This window comes from Furipterus horrens, unplaced genomic scaffold (assembly GCF_987537825.1).
Source record: "Furipterus horrens unplaced genomic scaffold, mFurHor1.1.pri manual_scaffold_5, whole genome shotgun sequence".
NCBI lineage: Eukaryota > Metazoa > Chordata > Mammalia > Chiroptera > Furipteridae > Furipterus > Furipterus horrens.
In genome coordinates, this window is record NW_028327175.1 from 66224133 (window position 1) to 66241419 (window position 17287).

Here is a 17287-nt window from a genome sequence, read left to right on the forward strand (position 1 = left end):
TAATTGATGACCAATGTTCAGAAGGATGCTAAAAGCACAGAAACTCATGCTTAACCTGAAGTGTCATAGGACCTAAAAATTCCTGAGACTACATTTTCTGCCATTTCCAAGGGATAGAGGACTCAGAGACAGATCTAGGATTATTTCAATGAAATTAAGAAAAGTGGTATTTCACACACCTGGATTCATAAGCCAATATTCATATTTGATACATTTTGCTTTTCAAAATAGTCAAGCACTGTAGAACAAATCTGATGCTTGGTGATATAAGGTATTGAATTTGATAATAGAATCCCAAGATCTGTGTGCTTTCTGGATGTTAACTTCTGCATCATCATGGTACATTGCAATAATATAAATTACCGTTTGAATCACTGAACCTCTTCTTTCTGTAAAATGGAGATGTGTTCAGCCAAAAAATGCTGCATTATCCTGAGACATCAGCTGTTTACTCAAAAGACCAGAAACCACAACAGAACTAAGTCACAAACATAATATGGAAGTCTTTGTTGTTATTATAAGCATCAGAACTTCCAAGCATGTCTCTTTTTACCAAGTTATAATTGACATATAGAGAGGAAAAGGCTGAGAGACGCCCGCGCCAGATTCCCATCCAGAGATGGTTACGAGCGAGTGTACCCATTCCCGTCCCTCACCAGTTCCTGGGCCCGCAGAACTAACCTCAAAGACCAGCTGGTTTGTAAATATCTGAATCACATTATGGGATTGCTAGACAGGCTTTCAGAGTTGCTTGGCCTGAAGAAGAAGGAGGTTCATGTTTTGTGCCTTGGGCTAGGTAATAGTGGCAAAACAACAATCATTAACAAACTTAAACCTTCAAATGTTCAATCTCAAGATATAGTTCCAACAATAGGATTCAGCATAGAGAAATTCAAATCATCCAGTGTTTGACATGTCAGGTCAAGGACGATACAGGAATCTCTGGGAACACTATTATAAAAATGGACAAGTCATTATTTTTTGTCATTGATAGTAGTGATAGATTAAGAATGGTTGTGGCCAAAGAAGAACTTGATACTCTTCTGAATCATCCAGATATTAAGCACCGCCAAATACCAATCTTATTCTTTGCAAACAAAATGGACCTTAGAGATGCAGTGACATCTGTGAAAGTGTCTCAGTTGCTGTGTTTAGAGAACATCAAAGATAAGCCATGGCATATTTGTGCTAGTGATGCCATAAAAGGAGAAGGGTTGCAAGAAGGTGTAGACTGGCTTCAAGATCAGATCCAAGCTGTGAAGACATGAAAAGATAGTATTTGGAAACCTCAACAATTGTCAATGCAAGGAACATATCTTAAGACAAACTGAAAACTTTAAAATTTTTTAAAGATGTTGGTCCATCTAGGAACACTTTATAATCTGCTTGCATTTATGGACTCTGAATAAACTTTATAAGAATAGACTTCAGATACACTAAACTTGCCATTAATTATATGAAAAATCATCAGAAGGGCTTCCCAGACTTATGAACTTCTTGGTAAAGGTCTAACTTGATTGTAATGAGAATGTTTAGAGTCAGAGTTAAAATCAATCTCACTAGCTCGTCATGAATTATGATCTCTTTAATGTATTTTATTTCTAATTATCTTCTAAAAATGTATAGTACAACTGCAATGTGATTGTGCTAGCGAAAAAGAACTTTAAATATTTACAAGGGACCACAGGTAATTAATGTGTATTTAGATTTTTACTGTATGTTACAGTCCCTGGCTGGTTTGGCTCAGTGGATTGAGCGTCGGCCTGCGAGCTAAGTGTCGCTGGTTCGATCTTCCAGTCAGGGCACATCAGAGAAGGAAACTCTGACTCCAAAAAACCTCCGCTGCCTTGCGGCATACCTCTTCAGGGGAAAGGCTAAGGGAGTAAACCCCGACAGAAAATCCGGAGCCGGAGTCCCTAAGGCGGTTTGACGTTGTAGTCAACACCGGCAACTCCTGCGGCGCACCTGAAGCCAAGCTGTATTGACTCCGTCTTTCCCTTGGACCCTTCAGCTGCGAAGAGAGGGGGGGTCTGCTGCATGGGCAACAGCAGACCCTCCATATCACCCTGCCCAGGCTCTGTAACTTCAGCTTCACTGGAGAGGACACTCCAGCATCATCGCAAGATGTCAATTCAACGCGGGAGGAGACAGATACCGTGTCACTCCCGAGTCGGACTGCACAGCCATTCTCGGCGGTGCAGATAGACTCTTAAGAAGCTACACCATCGTCTCTCGAGACGGACGGCTGCCGACAACGAATTGACCTATACTATTATTGTAAAAACCTCATGGTTTTTCCATGTTTTTATCCTTTTAAAGTTTCTTAATTAAAATTTGTCCAATGACTCATCCCAACAATGACCCTTGAATTCTTGCCTATCCCTTACCTGTTTTACTTACTAAACAGAGAAGTGTACAAGTGAGTCTCTCAGGAAACACTGAGGAGTATTCAGCAGAGAAGAGTAAATTATGAAACTAATTTAACAGTAAATCAAGTGCTTGTGTGATTTTCCCAAAGCCTCAGAACTCTTCTGGGTAGAAAAGAAAAGATTTTATATCTGTGGTTCCTTTAAGAGGCTAATGTGAGTGTGGAATTCTTTCATTGTTAATGTTCAGGGTGAATAATAGATGGGAGCACTGGGGTGATTTGGGAACAGATATGAGACCAGCACAACATGGGGCAACCCCTTCTCAAAAACTTTAAAGATTATCCAAAGCAAATATGGACATTCAGGTTTTTCCATGTGTAAAGAAATTTCTCCCTCAGGGGCCATGGATTCACAGAATAATTTATATAGAAAATCAGGGATTCCATGGGGAAAAGATACAACTAGTTTAAACTAGAGAGAGAATATGGATAAAAAAATTTTGCCAAGAAATGTTAGCTTCAAGGGATCTATAAAAAAGGATTTTGGGCCAAGGGAGGGAGGGCCAATTAGGCAGGTTTGAAACACAGTGAGGTCAAAAGAATAAAACTGTTTTCTGATTTCACCCCATTAAATCCAACTAGTCCTATAACTGGTTTCTTATGGGCTGGTGAGAATCCTATTTTGGGAATAAGAAAGAGGTATAAATAAGCAAAATCAATAAATGAATGAGACATGGTTCTCATTATTTGATTATCCTTTCTGTAAGTAATAGAGTAGCTATGTTATGTTTTGGAACAAAAGACAAATCTCAGTAAAGATCAATGTTTTTGTTTTTGTTTTTGTTTTTGTTTTGACAAATTGAGAATTTACGCTACTTTAAAACTTTTATTTCTTTTTTTAACTATAAAGGTACTAGATGCTCATTGTAGAAAATCTGGAAAGTACCAAAAATATAGACAATCCATCCACAGTTCTATTATCCACAGACATTAGGTATATTTACTTCCAGTATTTATTCTATTTGTGCCTATCTGCTATAAATATTTTATACATTGCTGAGGTTATTAAGTATAAACAGCTTTGTTACCATGTATTTTTATATACTATATGATACTTGTTTTCCAATAATATTAAAATTTTTTCATAAACATCATTTTTGGTGGCTAAATAACATCCAGTATATGTATGTATCATATTAGTTCCTTCATTTTTCTCTTGTTCATTTGGGTTATTTTAAATTGATACCATGATTGAATAAATACTGTTATATGTGAAAAAAATTTTAAAGGACTCTTGGAACACTTGAAAAATTATTTCAAGTTTTAAGACATTTTCAGAAGTTCTAAAGAACTTAGAAGTTCTAAAACAAAGATATGAGTAAGAAGCATGTGATTTGTAAAGATGAGGTAACCAGAAAGAAGTACAGAATAGTAGGCAGAATCTAAATAAATGATTTGAAAATTAATTATTTATTACTTAAAAACATTCTTGAAAATATCATTGTTCATTTTCAACATGTGCTTGTGCAAAGATAACATAGAAATGACCTTTAATTTCCATCACAAGACATTCAGAGAAAGGCTGTTGTCAAATGAATCTTTGTAAACCAAATTACATTGTTCAAAAATAAAATGCTATAACTGAGGGATAAATCCCTGTATGATCTCAACAACAGATACATCAGAGGCTTGTCAATAATAGGCCTTAAGTTCAAAGACACAAATATTGACCTCGCTGATTATTATCAGAGCTGCCATCTTCTACAACCTGAGGGTGTCATTCTTTTTGCAGTTGGTTTGAATAAACTTCCTGGAGCTTAACATCAACATGGCCCTGAATTATTTAGAATGTCATAAAATTATGGGACATTAGAACTAGCAGTTTAAAATCATCTAATGCAATGCATCCATTTTGGTGATGAAAAAACTGAGACTGCTGAAGTCACACAATTACGTGGCAAAGTTAGAATTAAAGAACAGAGTTTGTGACTCATGTCCAAGAAAGACAAAGCCTCTATCTCTCTCCTCCACCATAGCTTTTACTGCTCTCAACCTTGCTCATTATGTTGAAGCACATTATGACAGCTAGATTCCAAGAACAAGGGTCCCTAGAGAACCAGCAGAACTCTATAGTCTTTTATGACCTAGCTTCAGAAGTCATAAAGAACCACTTCCACCATGTACAAAAGCTCATTAGGATTCAAGAGAAGAAAAACAGAACCACAAAAAGCCCCACATAGCAACAGAGATTCTGAAAAGAAGGACAAATTCAGAAGAATTACACTACCTAATATCAAATATACTATAAGGCCATGGTAATCAAAACAGCCTGGTACTGGCATAACAACAGACACATAGACAAATGGAACAGAATAAAGAGCCCAGAAATAAACCCACACCTTTATAGTCAATTAATATTTGACAAAGGAAGCAAGCACATACAATGGGCTTAAAATAGTTTATTTAGTAAAAGGTATTGGGAAACTTGGACAAATACATGCAAAAAAGTGAAACAAGACCACCTGATTATGCCACATACAAGAATTCAAAATGGATTAAAGACTTAAATGTTAGACCAAACCATTAAAATCCTAGAAGAAAACATAGGGAGTGAAATATAGTGTATCTGATATATCTCCCCAGCCAAGGGAAACAAAAGAAAAAATAAACAAATGAGACATCATCAAACTATAAAGGTTTTTCACAGCAAAAGGGGACCATCAACAAAATAAAAAGACAACTTAAGGAATGGGAGGACATATTTGCCGAGACATCTGATAAGGGGTTAATACTCAAAATTTATAAAGAACTTACAAAGCTCAACATCAAAAACAACAAACAATCCAATTAAAAAAATGGACAAAGGACCTGAATAGACACTTCTCCAAAGAGGAAATACAGATTTTCAATAGACATATGAAAAGATGCTCTAAGTCACTAATCATCAGAGAAGTGCAAATTAAACCACAATGAGATACCACCTCACACTGGTCTGAATGGCCATCATCAATAAATCAACAAACAAGTGCTGGTAAGGATGTGGAGAAAGGGAATGCAGACTGGTGCAGCCACTGTGGCAAGCAGTGTGGAGATACTAAATTAAAAATGGATCTGCCTTTGGACCCAGTGATCCCACTTCTGTGAATATATCCATAGAACTCCAAAACACTAATTCAAAAGGGTATAAGCACACCTATGTTCATTGAAGCATTATTTACAATTGCCAAGATATGGAAGCAGCCTAGATGTCTATCAGTAGACGAATGGATAAAACAGCAATGGAACATTTACACAATGGAAGACTACTCAGCTGTAAAAAAGAAGATTTTACCCTTTGCGACAGCATGGATGGACCTGGAGAACATTATTCTAAGTGAAATAAGCCAGTTAAAGAAAGAGAAATACCATACGACTTCACTCATATGTGGAATCTAATGAACAAACTGAACTAACAAGCAAAGTAGAGACAGACGCATTGACAGAGAGCCAGATGAGAGCTATGCAAAGGTTGGGAGTGGAGGGATCGAGCAAAAAAGAAAAAGGACTCATGGACATGGACAAAAGTATAGTGATTGTGGAGGGGAGCAGATAAATTGTAATTGAAATAATATAATAATATAAATAAATAACCTTAGGATAAGGGGAGGGGCTAAAAAAAAGAAGGAAAACAGGACCAATCTCTTGATGGAAGGAATGTCATAGTCACATTGAAATAAGAGCATAAGGAAAGGAGATATTGTTGTGATCATCTTTAGAAAATTCAATCAGCCATAGATTGAATACATATATCTAATTTTGTTCCTTCCTAAAATTTCACTAAAGCAATAGTAAATTGACTTCCCACCCAAGGCATACACCCACAAACACAGAGAGAATGAAAAATGAAGCAACAGCAACAAAACTTTAGAAGCTGGAAAGCAGATGTTGAAACTGGCAAAGGACTTAACAAACCCCAGAAAACTGAAATTTTAAACTAGCAACAAGGAAAGCCAAAAATTCATCAGATTTCTAACACACAATCCCAAAAGATAAGGATATGATAGCATCAGAAGCTATTATAGTTATGAGTAGAAAGAAAGAGCTAAAATAAGGAGGATTTTAAATAGCAATCAAATCTCTAGAACCCTCCCCCAGATTTAGGCAGCCAAATGACTGCACTGCTTGAATACTTGCCCAATAGTGGGGAGGCAAGCTCCCTTAAAGGAATGAAACACAGGGGGCTTTGGACACCTCACAGCGTTGAAGGCAGAGGTAAAATGATAGAAAAAGAGGAGGATGAAGTATGAACACTGATGAGTAAGGGCTCCAGCTCTCCTCCCCTAGTTGGCTTCCTAATAACTAGTGGCCAGGCACTCACCCTCTGGGCAGAGGACTTTCTCCAGGGAATCTGACCATTTCAAGATAACGTATTTAGAGGCCACAAAACTGTGATGTTCACAGATGATTAGATCCACTCATTCTCAGACCTTCCAATCACCTTTGTCAGTCCTCTGGAATTATCAGATATCTGAGGAAAACTGGCAACATGAAAAGTAGGAAAAACAGGAAAAGCAACTTGAAGGTAACATACTGTACAAAGGGAGAGAGCTTTAAAGGTTTATGTATTATTAATATCCACTGAGATGTAAGAGAAAATATTGCAACTGTGGAGAAAAAGAACAGGGACATTCTGAACCAAAAGAGCTCTTACATGCTAAAAATACTATAGATGATGAGGTTTAAATGCTGTCTAAAAAAATGTGGAACAAAGTGCTAAGTAGATGACAATGACGGTCAGGTCATTTGACTTGAAAGGAGATAATGCATTCGAGCTGGTAAACTGAATAACATAGATTTAATAAAATTCTTTCAAATTAAAGCATAACTAATAGAAATAAAAATTTCTAAATGCCAATTAAAAAGGCAAGAATACAAAGAAAATACTCATTTACTCATTTCATTTGGCATAACAAAAACAAGAACAGTAGCAAGAAATAATTTTAAATTTAAAAAATAACAAAAAATCCAGAAGGTCTAATTAAAAAAAAAAAAAATCCAGAAATGGAAAACAAAATAAAGGAGGAAGAAATGATTAATAAAATAACTTTTTAAAAATTTCAAAAACTCTAGGAACATACATTTTCAAGTTGAAAGATTCATTACATGTCTGGTGAAATAGATGTAAACAGATCTGTATCACAACACTTCATTGTGATACTTCAGAATACTGAGGACAAAGAGAAGATTCAACAAGTTGAAAGAGAGAAAGAGAGAGAGAAACTAAAAAGGAATAGGAATTAAAATGTTTCAGATTTTTATCAGCAGCAACACTTTAACTGGGAGCATTGAAAGTGAAAGAGAAGTGCCTTCAGATTTCTGATGGAAAACTGATGGAAAATTGGTAGAGAATTCTATATCAAGACAAACTATCAATAAGATAGAATAAAAGTAAAGACATTTCACACAGGAAAAAGCCTCAAACGTTGTACCTTTATATATTGTTTCTTAGAGAGCTCCTAGGTGGTTATGCTACACCAAATTAAAGTTGAAAAACAAACAAAAGAATGTGTGGGAAACAGGGAGGAAAATGTGAGTCCCCAGCATGGAAGTGACTGAAACTCTCTGACAGCGGAGTAGCCAGGCATAGAGAGTGGCCAGTCCAGACTGGAGCTGGTCAGAGGTCTCAAGGAAACACTTCTGCAATACTAAATCAATAGAATGCTTGATGCACAAGAGAGTTTGTGGGTGACAATGTTATATATTGCATATTAAACCTAGAAAAACTAGATAATTTTTCACTTCATAGAAAAATTAAAACTTGTGCCAGAAAGGAAAAGTAATATAGTTTACTAAACGAATTCGCTGTGACAAGTGTTTACATAATCATAATAATGTAAACAATGAATACTCATCTATTCAAAATTAACCTGTAACTTTAGTGGGAGAGTGGAGAGATGGGAAGGGTGAGCCTATTTAGTAGAGATGACAGGAGAGCATTATTGGCCAGCAATGATCAGAAATGTAAGCATTAAGGCACATTTCCGAAGTGGCTTAACCTTTATGGCAAGGAACTACAACCAGAACTTTGCTTCCTGAGTTCTCTATTATCTGGATCTGTGTTATTCCAGTGGAAATCATCTCTTTAAAAATCAAAGACATGAAGTGTTCCCCGCAATAGCACTGGCCACAGCATAAGCTCCACACAGTTCAACAAGGGGCCCTCCTACCCTCTTTGGAGGAGCTCAAGAACTGGCTTCTGTCCTAATATGACCCTCAGGAGAAGGCAAATTCTACAGCTGGATCAAGGGATTCACAGGCCTGTCTATGGGTCTCAACTTCCAGAAGGGTGTGAAGGACAGAAATATCCTCTGCACATTCATGAATAAGCTGCAACTGGACTTGGTCCCCAGAATAGACCGCTCTATGCAAAACAGGCACCAGTGAGAAAACCTCTCCAACCTCATGAAGTCATCGTCAGCTACAACATGAACTCCATATACCTGTCAAGGCCAATGAGCTGTTCCAGAGTGGAAACTTGACACAGGTGCAGGCATCTCTTCCAGCTCTAGCAGGGAGGGCCAAGACAAAGGGGCTGCTGAGTGGCATGAACATCGGCATCAAGTCCTCAGAGAAGCAGGAGCAGAACTTCAATGATGCCACCATGAAGGTGGGCCAGTGTGTCATTGGGCTCCAAATGGGCACCAACAAGTGTGTCAGCCAGTCAGGCATGATAACATATGGCACAAGAAGGCATCTGTATGACCCCAAGAACCATATCCTGCCACCCGTGGACCAATCAACCATCAGCCTGCAAATGGGCACCAACAAGTGTGCCTGCCAGGTGAGCATGACAGCTCCCGGGACCCTACAGCACATCTATGACATGAAGCTGGGGACTGACAAATGTGATAATTCTCTGCAGATGGGATGCATGCAGGACATTAACCAGAGCAGGCAGGTATTTGCCTGGGCTGGCAGATATACAACCCTAAGTACTGCCCACAATGTCTTGTGTCCTATAGGGCCCCAGGGTGAATCAGTGACTGCCCAAGCCCAAGCAAGGCCCTGGAGGACCCTCCTACTACCACCAAGAGGAGGCAGGCTACTGAGGCCCTCCTTGCAGAGTGTCTCCCCACATCATTACCCCATCTGGGATTTCAATTTTTTCTGTATTTTCATCTTATTTTTCTATATGTTCACCACCTGAGGGTTGGTGAAAGCCACATCCAGATGCGTGTAGGGTGGAGGTCCCTGTAAGGGCCCATCCAGATAGCAAATTTCCCAGCAGGCTTTCAGCCAAGATGGGGGGGGGAGAAACCTGTAGACAGAGGGAAACTGCCCCAAAGGGCTTCCAGTTGCTTCTGCCCTTCTTCCCTTTTCTCTGCTGATCAGTTTGTGGCTCCTGTACCCACAGATGTTTCAGGCAATTTTAACAGAATAAAAGTAATTTTTTTCAGGTGATTGGGTGGGGATAGTTGGGGGGGGGGCAGTTCTTGGAAGTCCCCTGGGAGAGGTCCAGGCCACAGTCCCCAGATATTTTAGGCATCTGAGGGACTGGATTTCCCAAGGACCCTCCCAGGGGCCAGTTGAGGAAACTAGGCCCAGACAGGGCAATGGAGTTCTGAGTGGTTGAGGCAAAGCGAGACCACCCTCCCCACCCTCGCCACACCAACTTCCTTACTTTTCCTTCTCTGTGCCGAGTACGACACAGGGACCACCACCAGGAGGCCCCCACCAGGGATCAGCCCCACCCAGGAGCCCTGAGACCAAGAGTTACTGTGAAGCACCAACTCAATCAAAGGCAATAAAACATATTTTTAGGGGGAAAAAATCAAAGATGCTGTTTAAATTTTCAACTTATTTCAAGTCAGTTTTGTTATTGTATCTTATTATTTCGTTATTATTTCAAATAAACATTCATTGGCAATCTGCATCCAAAGCAACCATGAAATTAACAGCACCCATGTATCATTGATCATTCCAGAATATGTGATTTACATTGGAATGGATTTTTAAATCTAATTATACAGTTATTTATAAGTTCTGAATTGTTCTATACATTTGAAAATAACACTTCTTGATCATTTCTTTGAGGTATTACAAAGAAATAACAAGTTTCTTCATCACTTTAATTGCAAATGTCTTTTTCCACAAAGCTATAAAAATTCTGCTTTAGCATGCTTGGAGTGATCTAGTTTTTGAACATGTTAAGACAAGTATGATATTCAATGACCAGAAAATTTGACAAATAGATATTTTCAAATAACAATTAGTTAAATGTTGAATCACATGTGAATATAAAGTGTTTTGATTTAAATTCCCCTATTTTGATCAATAATTAAAAGCTTAAAACCAAATATCCTTGGTATGCAGACAGACCCTGGTGGTTCTATCAGAAAATTCTCCTAGAATTGCCTTTAAATTTTTCTTAATTTTGCAATTTCATTTCAGGTTCTCTGATATTCCTACTGGACAACTCCTATAAATTATCTCTTCATCACATAATGAAGATGTACTTAAATATAAATGAAAATTAAGTATGTTTTCTTCAGCTCAAAAGCTATTAAAATAAATCCCCTTATAATAAAAATTTATTTAAAAAATAAGAAAAATGTTAAGTTTCTAGTTGATGTTTATCTTCATTAATAGCTGACATATTAAAATTAGAATCCAACTAAAAGAATTTAGTCAAATGCAATCTTCTTACAAAAACGATTCTGTCATTTGCAACAACATGAATGAACCTGAAGGGTGTTACCAGCAAAATAAGTGAGGATAATGACAATATATTACTGTATTTAATACTAGCAATTTGCTAAGAGAGTAGATTTCAGGGGCTCTCATCACACACACAAAATAATAGTAACTCTGTGAGGAAAGAATATATTAATTAATTTGACTCTAGTAATCATTTCACTGTGTATATGTATATCAAATTATCATGTACAATTTGTATTAATTTTTTTAATTGGTCAAATTCCTACAGTTCATGATAATTCAATTTAGCCATAGAAATAGATAATCAGAATGTACTAATATTTCCCTTTAATATAATAATGGATGCCAAACACATATGCACTCGAGCTGCCCTGAGTAAAGAATAGCTAAAACAGAAAAGAGTATGATAATATCACTTGTCCTTCATCACAGCCTCAAAGGAAAAGAGCCCATTTTTTGTAGAATTCTATATTTTGCATTTGTGTTTCACCCCAAATAAAATTCCTCTTATTAAACCATTTTGATTCTGTTTCCATATTAACATTCTAATTGGGTTAAGTTCAGTATAATCCATTTCTCTTGAAAACCCTGTTTATTTCATACGGCAAGTAGAGCCTTTTGACTACCTGAAGCCTGGCTGATCTGTTTATTTTGAGTATCTAATCAAAAGTGCAGAAATGAAAATAACTGTGACCCAAATGAAGAAACATTTGTCCCCAATATGATTTCCCTATATAGAGTAAACAACCTCTGTGTCAAATGAATGTCATCCTCATTTTCCAAAAGCAATTTTAATATGTTTACCATCATAGATTATGCATTTCTAAACAACAGAGAATGTGAAAACCTACATTAGGTTGAAATATCATAAAAATAGGTATCAATACATTTTCTCCTAAATTTAATCAGCCTGTTATTGCTGAGATTTTCAACTTCTTTCCACTTTTTGCATGACAGATTTATGTGGAAGATAATATAAAACCATATAAAATATTTCACCACATTAAACTTAACTCCCTCAGCATACCAGGAACTCTTGCATTTCCTAGAACTAAAAGTCATTACCTTACACTTCTTGTGATTTATTTTGAGATTATATTTTGTGCACTCCTCAAAGCATTCAGCTGTTTCTAAAGGCCAGCGGGGGTCTGAGAGATTAATGAATACTAAATCTTTAGTCTTCAGAACAAAATGTATATTTGAAAGGTCCATAATTTCTCAAGTTTCTGAAACTTTCCCCAAGTTGAATTTTGTAAAAAAAAAAAAAAAATACTTCTCACTAATGTCATTCCATTTTTAAAATCATAGATGATGCTTACTATATAATTTTATAAATATTTTTGAAAGTGCATCAGTAGATTTGTGTTAAGATTTAGAGATAACAGCAAAATATAGAGGTTGCTATTATATATGTACATACAGATAACAGGTCAATATTTGAGTTTGTTCATCAGAAAGTTTGTTTCTTTACCTGCAAAATTTAACTCTTTAAATGAAATAACTTTCAATACTAGAAAACTTTATTGTCCAAAATATTCTATTCCCTACCCATTTTAATCCTTCACTCACTTAAATAATAACAATAATATTAGCTAATAACCTGTGATAGAATGAAGGAGGAGTATATTAAAAGCAAAACAGGTGGCTGTCAGAAAATTGGAGAAAAAAAATATCGGAATTTCAACTGCTTTTATCTGGAATCCTGTCACCAAAACTAAGTGTTTCATAATGACTTCTTTATGAAACTGTGGTTAATTTCCCATAATTTTTATTTTTTTAATTTTTATTGTATTTTTCCATTATTATTAAACCCTTTTGTATCCTCCTCCCCACTGTAATCACCACACTGTTGTCCATGTCCATGAGTTCTTTTTACTTTTCATTCAACAATTTTTAATATGATTTTGGGGTCAACACACACACTTCCCTATAATAAATGCACAGAGCACTTGATTCCATGGTAATGTCATATCCACTCACTTGCTGGATTCCCCAGTGGATTCAAAGCTCCTAATGAAAGAGACTGACTTCCACATTCACATCTTTAACACCTCCTCATATCTCAAAACAGATGCTGAGTTTGAAGTATAAATAGAAAAAAGAGGAATTAATGTTTTGAAAACTATTAAGCATTATGTTTTTAGAAAGTAAGCCTTATTATGCTATTCCTCAAATGACATTATTCCAAATTACTTTAATTAAAAAGCTAGGAAGCCAGTTAGCAAGCACATTTTCTCCAAAGACTTCTGACACACATGACCATCCTATTGGGAAGAACTCTCAGTACTTCTCTTTGATGGCTGTACTGTCCCATGGCTCATGCTAATTTACTTCTGAGTTCCATAGACACAAATGTTCAGTCCACAAATAGCTCACCCTCATCAAGGCCAAGGGTAGACTGTCCTGAATCATTCCATGTTTTCCCAGGTGGCTCTTCATATTTGGATGAGACTTGTCCATGTGCAATACATCTTTCCCTACAACATGCAGGTGTAAACATTTTTTTTTTTTTAAGTTTTATTCAAGAGTCATGAGACTTGGGTTCAGATATCATTGTTGCCACTGTTGACAGGAAGGCCTTTGGTGTAGACAATTGCTCACATTTTCTCATAATCAACCCTTCACCTTTATCTATCTTATTATTGGGTTGGCCTAAAAGTCCATTTAGTTTTTTCCATATGGTGGCTCTAGTCATGCTTAGCTGTCTTTAACTTCATCCAAAACAATTCTGTTAGATTGTATTGTTACTGCTGTCATATCAACATGCATTAAAAAGAAAACATCAAAATTGGTGAATTTTTGTGCAGCCATTTTAATACTGAAGATAGAAGAAAATAAGTAGCATTTTTGGCATACAATGCTTTATTATTTCAAGAAAGGTAAAAACTCAACTGAATCACACACACAAAAAAAGAGATTTGTGCAGTGTATGGAGAAGGTGCTGTGACTGATTGAACATGTCAAAAGTGGTTTGCAAAGTTTCTTGGTACTATTAATTTTTTGGCCAAATAATTTTTTGTTGTGGGGCTGTCTAAAAAATTGAAAAATGTTTAGCAGCACCCCTGGCCTCTACCCATTAGAAGCCAAGAGCAGGAGATAATCAACATACTCAAAATATTTAAATCAATAAAGTTATTGGTGAAAATTTAAAATCTGTCTTTTATTTTATGGAAAAAAAAACTGCATGGTTTTTTTTGGCCAACCCAATACATTATTCAGCATTTTTAATTGTCAGCCACATTGTAAGGAGCACTTGAGATAATGGATGTAAAAGTAGTTTATAAAATTTAAAGTGCCAAAAGAGAAGTAATATTTACCTCTTCCAGGGGTTTCTGGATTTTTAGTTTTAGCTAGATTCTACTGGTATATAGATGATAAAAATGGATATATCTGTGGCACTTACTTTCTGTATTTAATATGCTGATTTACTGATTTATGATTGCAATTTCTTAATATTTCACCCACTGCCTCTCTGGATTTGATTCAGCTAAATCATGAGCTCTTAAACACCCTTTTTTTTAAAGTACATTTTATTGATTATGTTGTTACAGCAGTCCCAATTTTTTTTCTTCCCTTTGCTCCCCTCCACCCAGTACCCTCCCTGCCCCTCAGCAATCCCACCCCCCCTTAGTGCACATCCATGGGTCATGCATATAAGTTCTTTGGCTTCACCCTTTCCTATATTATTCTTAACTTCCCCCTGTCTATTTAATATCAATTGATTACACTTCTTAATCCCTGCACCATGTCTCCATTTCTCCCCCTCTCCCCTCCCAACTGATAGTCCCCCAAATGATCCCCACACCTATGATTCTGTTCCTATTCTGGTTTGCTTAGTTGGATTTTGTTTTTATTTTTTAGATTCAGTTGTTGATAGTTGTGAGTTTGTTGTTATTTTGGTGTTCATAGTTTTGATCTTCTTTTCCTTAAGTAAGTCCCTTTGACATTTCATATAATGATGGCTTAGTGATGATGAACTCCTTTAGCTTTACCTTGTCTGGGAAGCACTTCATCTGCCCTTCCATTCCAAATGATAGCTTTGCTGGATAGAGTAGTTCTGGTTGCAGGTTGCCTTTCATCATATTGAATACTGCTTGCCAGTCCCTTCCTGCCTGCAAAGTGTCCTCTGAGAAATCAGCTGATAGTCCTATAGGTACTCCCCTGTAGGCAACTCTCTGCCTCTCTCTGGCTGCCCCCAGGACTCTGTCTTTATCTTTCACCTTTGGCATCTCAATCATGATGCATCCTGGTCTGGGTCCAGTTTGCCTGGGACCCTCCATGCTTCCTGGACCTGTATGTCCATCTCCTTTGCAAAATTTGGGAAGTTTTCTTCATTTTTTAAAATTCTTGCTTTCTCATTCTGCACTGGTTGACTGTTTTCTCCTTCCTTATGTTCCAAATCATTTATTTGAACCCTGGTTTCATTCCCTTCACCATTGGTTTTGTGTGGATTTTCCTTCGTTTCACTTAGCATAGACTTCACTTCTTCTCTTATGCGTTTGCCGTACTCAAGCATATCTGTCAAGCCTGTGAGCATCTTTATCACCAGTATTTTGAATTCTGCATCTGTTAGGTTGTCTATCTCCTCATCTGTTAGGTTGTCTATCTCCTCGTTGCTTAGTTCTCCCACTGGAACCTTGATCTGTTCCCCCTTTTGGGTCATACTTCTCTGTCTCCTCATTCTGACAGGCTCCTGTGTTTGCTTGCCTCCACATCCGAGGTAGAGCTGTCACTCCTGTTACATTTAAGAGGTGGAGCCTTAGGTATTCATCAGTACAGGGTGACCTGTTTCATCACATTGTGCCACTGTATGTGGAGAAGGGGTCTGAGCAGGAACAATACCTCCTGCCCAGCAGTTGCCCCTTTTTCAGGCACCTCTCCCACTTTCACACCAGACTGGTGCCCCTCTAGCTGCTGTCCTGGCCGTCATTCCCAGAGTGGATGGGTCTGCGGACATTCTAGGACCAAGGGGGCCCTATAAACTACTGGACTCTGCTGAGAGACCAGCAGTTCCTGCCTTCACCCCAACCCCCACTGTTCTGCATAGTCAGAAGCAATGAGGCTTGATTTCCCTCAGTGCTGGACCATGAGCTGTGAGGTCCAGTGAGGAGCTAGGAATGCTACCCAGGTGTCCCTCCTGACTTTCTAAAACATGTGACTCTGCTTTCCACTGGCCTGCTGCTGCTGCCACCACCACACTGTGTCCTCTCCACCCCGGCTCTGTGCCTTCTATCTGTCTGGATGAGTATTTCTCCTTTATATCTTTGTTTGTTGGACTTACATGCAGTTTGATTTTCTGGAACTTTTGGTTGTTGCCAGTTTTGAGGTAGTTGTACTGTAACAGAACCTCTGGGATGCTCCGATTGAAACAGAACCCACAGGCCATTTAGTTAGGGGCCCAACTGCCTGCCGCCAGAATTACAACTCTCAGTACTAGAGTTTAGTGAAAAGAAAAAAAGAACTGTTTATTTAACAGTTAAATAGATTTAGATTATTTGCGGATTTCTGCTGTTGAATCTTATGTTCTTTAAAACACCCACAAACACATAGTTCTGCCTCCCCCTATCAAACCAGGCTAGCCTTAGAAAAATCAGAAACACCGTTTCCCTACTTCCTAGGCACAGTTCAGCTTTACCAGCAGCTGCCAATCACTCAAATCTGATTGGGGAGGTCCTTTCTGTGCTGTGGTGCCCTCCAGCTCTCAGTGCAGAACCACCTGAATTCTCAGCCTCCTTGTAAACTTCCTTCTTCCTGCAAACCTCATGGATCTCCTCTCCTTCTCAAAACCACATGGCGAGAGCCTCTTAAAGCAGCCTGGAGAACCTTCTCAAAACCGCATGGAGAACTCAGCTTCTTTAATCTGCATGGAGAACCTAGCTTCTCCAAACCGCATGGAGAAGACCCCTTCACCAAGCCGCACGGAGGGGGTGTGAGCGAGAGGGAGAGTGCGAGACAGAGAGCCAGAGAGAGTGTGAGACCCAGCTAAAATGTCCGCAGCTGCTTATATATCTCTGACTGTGTCCTCTGACGCAATGGGTGTTGCAAACAGTTGTGACCATTCACAGAACCCTACGCAGGCTCTGTAGGCTCCTTCCATACCATCCTACATTTCAAGATTCCTCCCATCTTCTTGGGCCTTGGAAGTATCAAAGCCATTTTGCATAACAAAGACACTAGCAATTCGCCTCTGGCATGCAAACTCATCTTAAAAGTTGCTTCCTT

The 17287-nt window shown here is 37.9% G+C and overlaps 2 pseudogenes; both read left to right on the top strand.

Annotated features, from left to right (window-relative positions):
* The first annotated feature begins 589 nt into the window (after positions 1-589).
* Positions 590-1480, top strand: LOC150008747 (ADP-ribosylation factor-like protein 6 pseudogene; annotated as a pseudogene).
* A 2290-nt stretch (positions 1481-3770) lies between these two features.
* LOC150008748 (calponin-2 pseudogene) lies at positions 3771-9456 on the top strand (annotated as a pseudogene).
* Positions 9457-17287: the final 7831 nt, after the last annotated feature.